Genomic DNA, 10,000 nt, shown 5'->3' with positions numbered 1-10,000 from the left:
AGAAATTAGTTTTTATAAAATTTTGTAATCCAACAATGCCCATGATAGCCTTCAGTGTTATCCTGAATTATAACGAGGCCAAAGTGGGTGGAGCCTCATGAAGTTATCATTATGACGATAATTACTGGTGAAGGTTTAAAGCTAAAATACGGTACCAGCTATTTTTTTTTTCAGTAAATAGGTAGATAGCCAATAAATAAAAATTGCTTGACATTGGATATAGCAGTTATCAAATCAAGTTTGTTTATTATGTTTTTTGAAAATTACCAACTATTCCATACATCTTGTCAATCTGATTGTGACCTATAAAGTAGACTGTAATTTCTTAGGAAACTTATTTTGGGAATTAAACAAATAATCGAAGTGTTTTTGTATTTATTAACATATTTAGTTGGTTTGTTCATTATGACAATTATCTGTGGAGAGGTTTCAGAGTTCATTGTTGCCAGAGGTATAGCCTTCGTTACGTATAGCCAATCATCCATCGAGAAAGAGGGAAGGAATGCTGTCATAAGTTATGTAACGAGTGCGTTCGAAACCTTTTCTCCGAGTAAGTTGGCCCGTCTTCAAAAAAAGTCACTTTTACATTGTAAGTACCAAATTTATTCAACCTACGTAATGCAGAATGCAGTCAAAATTTATGTGTACATATAATGTGTATATTTATGAAATGCATAGATAAAAAGTTATTGCGAAAAAACCGTGTTACAGAGGCCCTGAATCTCATAGTAGTATCTCTCTCTCTCTCTCTCTCTCTCTCTCTCTCTCTCTCTCTCTCTCTCTCTCTCTCTCAGGCATCATTCGAATGATAATAAAAGAATGGAAACCTGACTGATAACAGATTTTTTCCCACAACGTCGCCTAAGGGTGGAGCAATTCCCGGTAACCATAAGTCTCCGTAAATGAAAAAAAAATATTTGCGTCAATACTACGAAATCCACAAGTACAGACCGCTTATAAAAAAAAACAATACTCATTCTAATTGAAGAACCTGAGTATATCATTATCGTAATGATACGAGTGGTAGCCTTTTTCTATTGCTTCTGCAACTTCTTTTCACATGAAATGTCAAGCATTTCCAGTCTTCTGCAATCCGAAGTTTGACCCCCGCCCCCTTCCCCCCTCCCCCCTCCCCCCACAAATAAAAAATCTTGTCATGACTGAATACAGATCATTTCTAGCAAGGTAATGAATCATGGACGCTGGCAACGATGTGAAAAAGCTGACAGTTTGTTTGTTTGTTTCTTTGTATGGTGTTTTTACGTTGCACGGAACCAGTGGTTATTCAGCAACGGGACCAACGGCTTTAAGTGACTTCCGAACCACGTCGTGAGTGAACTTCTATCACCAGAAATACGCATCTGTCATCCCTCAGTGGAATGCCCAAAATCGAACTCGCGTCCACCGAGGTGGCAGGCCAACACCATACCGATCACGCCACTGAGGCGCTAAAAAAACATGCGGAATGATGCGGAGACGCGATACAATGGAGAACATGTTCTGTAGAAGAAGAAAAAGAAGAAATTCAGGAAGCCAAATTAACTTCCGCAGAAGTGCTTTATATGTTCAACATGATCTCATCCTAAAACACTTCACACCTTCGGTAAATAAATAAATAAGGACTGTGTATGAAGTATTTCACAAAAATATCTCAAATAATTAACTCATAAAGCTTTAATATTGTACATTTGACTAAGGGTTAATAAGATTCATTTCCGAGAAGATTAGTTTCAATGTGAACAGCAGCTCGTGGAATTACAGTTATGCAAGCCTCAGTGTCTTCGGAAACATCGGTTAAATATTAACTAATTACCCAGACGACTCTCAGTCAAAAGACGAAAAGGAAATGCTAAAATAAAACGTAATAACAGTACAAGAAAGAAATAAATGAAACACTTCAGACAAGAATCAGTTTTATTATGTGTGAGAAAAATTAATTCTCAAAAAATCATCTGTTCAATTCACATTAATATAGTGATATTCGTCCGGGAAAAAAAGCTTACAAGATTAGTCATTTTTGACATTAGAAAAAAAGAGCCCTAAATAATAACTTCAGCCTCAAAGGACAATAATTTAATGAGTGCAGCTGAGCTTTATATATATATATATATATATATATATATATATATATATATATATATATATATATATATATATATATATATTATTTATATATATATATATATATATATTACATATGCAAAATTACATTATTGCTAAATAGTGAATTTTATGATTTGATCTGGTGTCGACAATGGGAATTCCTTATTCTGAACAAACATTCAATATTCACTAAACACTTAAATTCAAACACATCAAAATGCAAAGCACCTTACAGATACACACGCAACACACAAACACACACACATTATATATATATATATATATATATATATATATATATATATATATGTATTACAATAATAAACTGTTACAATAATTGATCACTCAATGGACTTGTAAATTGCCATTGAATGCAAAAAGGTAAAAATTTATTCAAACTGTTTGACACAGAGCACTGGAATACAAACACAATTCTGTTATTGAGTAACCAGAGATAAAAGACTATTTTCAAAACTAGAACTTTACATTATTCAATAATAATAAGAATAAGCCCAGAGTACAATATCATGAATGGTGCCTTAGACACAAAGTTGAACCACTAAGAAACCTCGTACTTCCTAGTTCTTGTAACTGGATAAACACACAAATACACAAATTGATGCAGTGCTTCTATAGCACGGACACAGTGCAAGAAAACAAAGTACAATGGAAAACTGACGGACATTGTATGTAAGTTACAGTTTTTAGTTAATAAAATCAAGACATATTTCAAAAGGCTTAAGTAAAAACGATTTTGGGCTCGTTAATACTTTTACTATAGAAACAAATTACTAGAAAGTTTGTTCTGTCAGACAATATTACGGTATTAAGTTGATTCCCCACAACACTGAAAAATTTCCAACCTTGTACGATTCAACTTTCATGTAATCTAATAAATAAATAAATAAATAAATAAATAAATAAATAAATAAATAAATAAATAAATAAATTAAATAAATAAAAATAAATAAATAAATAAAATAAATAAATAGATACATAAATAAATAAATAAATAAATAAATAAATAAAAATCGGGTTCCTCACAATCCAGGGGTCTTGCATTAAGACATTCTCACTGACTTTCTTTCAAAACTTTGTCAGGGGTACAACCCTTTTCCTTTTTTCAGTCGGTAGGTGACTTTTGATCTGTGTCAAAGATTTCCCCATTTTTCACGTTCTAATGTATATGAAGGGTACTAGATGATGATTGCGAATTTGGTGAATATGGTAACCAATATAAAAGCATTGCACTGAAAGTTGATACGAACAATGATGAACCATATTCAGATTACGTGCTTTGAAACTATTCATGTTTACAAGTTCATTTTCATTGTTAAAACCAAAAAGGTCAGGCCTTAGGAATATAGCTTCGGACAGACACCGTATTCCATCCTAGCGCCTCCTCATAAATTATGTTATATGGTCTATTTTCATTTGATTCTTTCATCATAGGCACCATGGTTTGAAACAGCGGCTTTTTTAAACAATTATCAAAGTTGAATTTTTTTCTTTTCCATTTCCAAAAGTTCTGAAATGATATTGCTTTATGGTGGCAATTGTTCATTACAATCTTTGTAAGAAATATAGGATTTTCTTCCGTCTTCTCATGATCGCTTCTTTTGCTCCAAAGAATATTTTCAACATTAATCCAAAGAATTGTTTTGCAGAAGACTCGAAATCTTCACTTCTTAGTTGATTTTAATATGCCAAGTTTGCATCTTGCAATCCCGCGAAGGTATCGATAAACAAACAGAGGCGTCACTTCGTCGGAAAAGGACGTACCGGGCCATGATGGGGGAGGACCGGTTCAGGACTATTTTTGCTTGGCATATCCAGGACCCGGGAAAAACCCAAATAACTCGTAATTGCCGAAGTTTGGTTTTTGTAATGCTTCTGTTCCCAAGCGAACTTCTACATTGGATATTTCATCTGCCGATGGACCAGCTACTAGTATCAACGAAATCCTTCGTACAGGCTTTACACTTCCCATATCCAGTCTGAAATAGGGATTTTGCATATTTTCGGAGAAGTAGTAATCATTCCACTCATGCGAAAATATGCCATCAACTAAGTTCTCTTTCACACGGGGTGTTGCAAATGCAGGAGGTCCAACCCCTTCCCTTGTGGATCCGGTGGCATAATCAACCCTGAGTACAATGTGACATGTAAGGGCGTCATCAAGTCTTGTTTCTTGATAATTGGGCAAGACATAAGGTCATGACCGGCTCGGCATCATTGCACAACACATTACACCATTCCGTGGTGCTGCAGAAATGGGCGCAGAAGAAAGAAAGGTCATATCCAGAGGCTGATTTAATAAGCATACCAAGAGTCCCACCATCCAGACGAGACCGGGAAACCTTCACGGAAGAATAAAGGACTCCACCGTTGGCAGACACCAGCGCAGAAAAAATAAGAGCGAAATACATGACAATCAAGGGTAGACATTTTCTCTTCAAATGCATCCTTCAATATCAGACAATTTCAGAAAGTAAAGAGTGTTTTACTTTATTGACTATAAACAGATTTTCTTTAAAGTCTTCAGGAGAAAAAAGGTGTGACCTGCTCCCTTGGGCAGAGGCGGACGACTGAGTCGTGGATATCACGTGGGAAAGGCGAAAACTGAACCGGTGGATTTTAAGTGTAGTGTTCTAAAAAAATTTCATAAATAACAATCATTATTTTCGCTAATGCACACCTCTGAATATATGAGCTGAAGCATTCAACTCTGGCACTGACCAGGCCGACGATTGGCTGGAATTAGGCAGGCGGAATTTTTTTTTTCCAGGTCTTCACTCAGTACACAATGCATCAATGAGACAATATCGCAAAAGCTTATAAATAACATATTTAGCTTGAATGTAGCAAGGAGGGAGACATATTACTAACATATGCAATGAACAAAGCTATTATTGCCTTTATTGCCTTAATATCAATAACCTCTGAATTTGAAATTGTAAATCAGGAGCAGTCCATTAGCCTCGTGTTATAAGTGCTCTAAGCGAAGAATTTATTCTGACAGTAATTTATTAACTTTGAAAACAAATTAGCCGTAATAAACACAACTATGTCACCAAAGTCTCAAGCAACCAATTATTTTACTAGGTTATATAATACACTTATTATAGGATTTATATATATATATATATATATATATATATATATATATATATATATTATTTATATATATATATATAAAAATGTATAGGGATACAATAATTGCAATAATAAACTTATTTTGCAAACTGTGATAATTCAATGGACTTGTAAATTGTCACTGAATGCAAAACGGTAAACATTTATTCCAGCTGTAAGATATAGAAAACTGGAATTCACACGAAAATGTTATTGAGTGACCACAGATAAAACTAGAATTTTACATTATTCAATAATAAAAAGATAAACACACAATACAATTTCATGAATGGTACTTCAGTACTGACAAGATACAACGTTAAACCATTAAAAACCTTCTAGCTCCTGTATCTGGATAAAAACCACACACACACACACACACACACACACACACACACGCACACTGATGTTGTGCTTCTATAGCACGGACACAGTAGTGTAAGAAAACAAAGTACAATGTTAATATGACGGACATTTTATGTAAATTACAGTTTCTAGTCACTAAAATCAAGAGGCATAATTATTTCAAAAAGCTAAAGTAAAAACGATTCTGGGGTCGTTAATTACTTTTACTATTGAAACGATTACTTAAAAGTTTGTTCTGTTAGACAATATTATTCACCACAACACTGAAAAATTACCAACCTTATACGATTCAGCTTTAATGGAATCTACTACTACTACTACTACTACAAAAAAAAAAACGAAAAAAAAAAACGGGTTCCCCGATAAAGCAAGTCCTCCATTTGACAAGAATTAAAACTCCAATCACTAAGAAACGACACAATTATTATACTAAAAGTGATATTTATCTGGCAGCGATATCGAAAGGAAAAGCTGAACTGTCACCCAAATGAAGTGGCTTGAGGGCGAAGAGTCATATGCTAAGCCCTTTGCATAGAATATTACTTGACATCATTTCCACAGATCACAGCAGTTCCAACCATCTTATTCCTTTTTTACATGCTATCTTTTCCTATTGAAGGCCAAGATCTTGCTACAGAATGGTCCACAGCTCTATCTCTGCCAATTATCTTCACTCGTTCTTCTTTGATGAATGCCGTTTCCATCTACAAAGAGGAACTCGGATAAAAAGGCTGGCATACGAAAAGTCCAAATATTCCACAAGCTTATTAAAACATTTCCATTAATGTTAGAGGAACTAATAATGGTTCCCAATTAAGCAAAAAAGGTACCGTTCATTATATTCTCACAATCACAAGTGTACTTGGTTGAATATCATAATTAACTTTATATATTCACAAATTGTACAGTGATTGAATGTCTACTAATGAAGTTTCAGTTATTTGCATGACACCCCTTATTCATTAAGAAATGAACAAATTAAATCATAGTATAACTGCAACTTTCCTACACAAAAACTTAGGCTTTGTAAGTGTCATGGGACAATTCACAATGCCGAAATAAATAAGTTCTTTATTTTAAATCGTGTTATACCTGAAGGTCAATTACATTTTTTAACCTAAACATCCACATACCGTACCAATTAAAAATGTCAAACTCGCAAATCAATTGTTCTGAAAAGCTGCGCCTCGTCTTGAAGTTTAGTAATATTTTACTTCGTGGTGTACCAAAAGAATGGGTAAAACTCCCCCAAAGAAATTTTCATCTAAGACTTCTAAACCTGATTGGTAAACGAACTGTTTTAATCTTTCTTTTAAACAAGTAAAATTCTTTCCGTGTGATTCATAGCATGTTTTCCTTTTAATAACAATAACACTCATAATAACAATGACATTCACAACCCAGGGTGGATCAAGGGTCCTTGCATTAAAATACTCTCACTGACTTCGTTTGAAAACTTTGTCCGGGGGACAAATCTCTTCATCTTTTCAGTCAGTAGGTGGCTTTTGATCTCAGTCAAAAGTCAAATATGTTTTCATTTTTCTAATTCTAATGAATATAAATGGTACTGGATGAAGATCGCAAATTTTGTGAATATAAACAATTTAAATGTAAAAAGCTGATACGAACCATGACGACCAATATTCAGATTACCTGCTTTGAAAATAGGGAGGGTTTTAACAATATTCCCATTAACAAGATTATCATTGTTAAAACCATAAAGGTCAGGCCTTAGTAATTTAGCTTCGGACAGAAATCGTATTCCATCCGAGCACCTCCTCATAAATTATATTATAAGGTCTATTTTCACTCGATTCTTTCATCATACACACCATTGGTTTGAAATGGCTTTTTAAACTATTCTCAAAGACGAATTTTTTTCCTTATCCATTTCCAAAGGTTCTTAAATAATATTGGCTTTATGGAGCTAACTGTTTATCACAATCTTTGTAAGAAATCTATAATTTTCTTGTCTTTTCATGATCTCTTCTTTGGCCGATATATTTTTTGCTGCAAAGAATATTTTCAACACTAATATCAAGAAATTGTTTGCAGCAGACTCGAAATTTTAACTTCTTAGCTGATTTCAATATGGCAGATTTCCAGATGGCAAGTCCACAAATTTTTCGATAAACAAACAGAGGGGTCACTTCGTCGGAGAAGAACGTACCGGGCCATGATGGGGGAGGACCGTTTCAGGACTATTTTTTGCCCGGCATATCCAGGACCCGGGAAAAACCCAAATAACTCGTAATTGCCGAAGTTTGGTTCTTGCAAAGCTTCAGTTCCCAAACGAACTTCTATGTTGGCCATGAGATTCGCCGTGTCATTATTACCTTCTAGTATCATGAAAATCCTTCGTACAAGCTTTACACTTCCCATATCCAGTCTGAAATGGGGAGTTTGCATATTTCCTGGATAATAGCAATCATCCCACCCATGCGAATATATGCCATCACCTAAGTTCTCTTTTACACGAGGTACTGCATAAGTAGGAGGTCCTTCCCCTTCTATTGTAGATCCAGTGGCATAATCAACCCTGGGTACAATGTGACACGTAAGGGCGTCATCAAGTCTTTTTTCTTGATAATTGGGCAAGACATAAGCTCCGTATAGGCGACAGGTCATGACTGGCTCGGGATCATTGCACCACACCTGGCACCATTCCGTCGTGCTGCAGAAATGGGCACAGAAGAAGGAGAGGTCATATCCAGAGGCTGGTGCCGGTCTAATAAGCATGCCAAGAGTCCCACCATCCAGACGAGACCGGGAAACCTTCACGGGAGAATAAAGGACTCCGCCGTTGGCAGACACCAGCGAAGGGAGAATGACAGTGAAGTAGATGACAATCAAGGGTAGACATTTTCTCTTCAAATGCATCCTTCAATATCAGATAATTTCAAAAAGTAAAATGTTTTGCTTCTGTAACTATAGACAGATTTTTTTCTGAAGTTTCCAGGAGAAAAAAAGATATGACCTGATCCCTTGCGCAAAGGCAGTTGACTGAGTCGTGAATATTAGCGTGGGAAACCCGAAAACTGCACCTGTGTATTTTAATTTTAATACTCCATAAGGATTTAATGATCAATAATCAATAGTTCTGCAAATTCCCGTCTTTGACTATGTGAGCTAAAGCTTTTAACTGTGGCACTTAGCTAAGTGCCACAGTAAAAAGCTTTAGCTCACATAGTCAAAGACGGGAATTTGCAGACCTCTTAATAATTGATCATTAAATTCTTTTGGAATATTAAAATTAAAATACACAGGTGCAGTTTTCGGGTTTCCCACGGTAATATATTGTTCACGTAGCTGTTGGACACGTTCATTGAGTCTACGGTCACGCTTTACCACTAAGGGTAAGCTAATGAGATATGCCAAGAAGAGCGTCACGATATATGTTATAAATGTAGCAGTAAGGCATCATGTTTACATGTGCAATGCACAAATAACTCTTTGTGAGGAAAATGCGTATGCAATTGCCCTGAGGAGCCCCTCCTCTGAACTAGACATTGTAAATTCAGAGCCAGTCCATCGCGCGAAAGATTTGTTTTGACAGTTTTTCAATAGTCGAATTTTTTTAGCCGGAATAAACACGCCTAAGTAAACCAAAGTCCCCCCAAAAAAGTTTCTTTTAAAACATGGAATGTGCAAAGTCTTTCATCTTTTCATATTCTTAGGTTAAATAATATAGATATTAGAGAAACTATATATATATATATATATATATATATATATATATATATATATATATATATATATACATATGAAGTTGTAGTCCACAGGGGAAAAGAAAAGCTGAAAATCCTTTTAGCTCAACAGTTTCGGGCTCCACTGGCCCTTATCGAAAGCTGTTTATATATATATATATATATATATATATATATATATATATATAATATATATATATCTATATATATATATATATATATATATATATATATATATATATATATATATATATATATATATATATATATATATATATATATATATATATAGATATATATGATATATATATATATATATATATATATATATATAGATATATATATATATATATAGAGATATATATATATATATATATATATCTATATATATATATATATATATATATATATATATATCTACATATATATATATATATATATATATATATATATATATATATGGTATAAGTCGCGAAGAAAAGTGAAACACTGGGGTAGCTGCATGATCTTTCCACTCAACGTCCCTTACTTAGCAGACTGACTGACGCGCATGAGAAACTGAGAGGACAAGGAAGGGTCGTATAAGTGACAGAAAGGGATTATAAGGAGATTAGTACCTAATATCCAACAATCCTGGAGAATTAGTAACTTTCCCGAATGAACAGAAACAAAAACATAGGTACAATTTA

At 34.2% G+C, this 10,000-nt stretch overlaps 1 long non-coding RNA gene across 3 annotated transcripts in view; it reads right to left on the bottom strand.

Moving 5' to 3' along the window:
- LOC135198357 (uncharacterized) overlaps positions 1–10,000 on the bottom strand; it is a 307,497-nt gene that overhangs the window by 4,770 nt on the left and 292,727 nt on the right. For 2 of the 3 annotated variants that reach the window (XR_010310764.1, XR_010310765.1), the window contains exon 5: positions 5,330–6,308. The exons of the other annotated variant lie outside the window; for it this stretch is intronic. This is a non-coding gene — a long non-coding RNA (uncharacterized LOC135198357). Of the gene's footprint in view, positions 1–5,329; positions 6,309–10,000 lie in introns of those variants that run through there. 3 annotated transcript variants of the gene reach the window in all.

The sequence above is a fragment of the Macrobrachium nipponense genome, chromosome 22, assembly GCF_015104395.2.
Source record: "Macrobrachium nipponense isolate FS-2020 chromosome 22, ASM1510439v2, whole genome shotgun sequence".
Taxonomy (NCBI): Eukaryota; Metazoa; Arthropoda; class Malacostraca; order Decapoda; family Palaemonidae; genus Macrobrachium; species Macrobrachium nipponense.
Note: the sequence above shows the minus strand (reverse complement) of the source record. Positions and strands in the feature narration are given on the sequence as shown.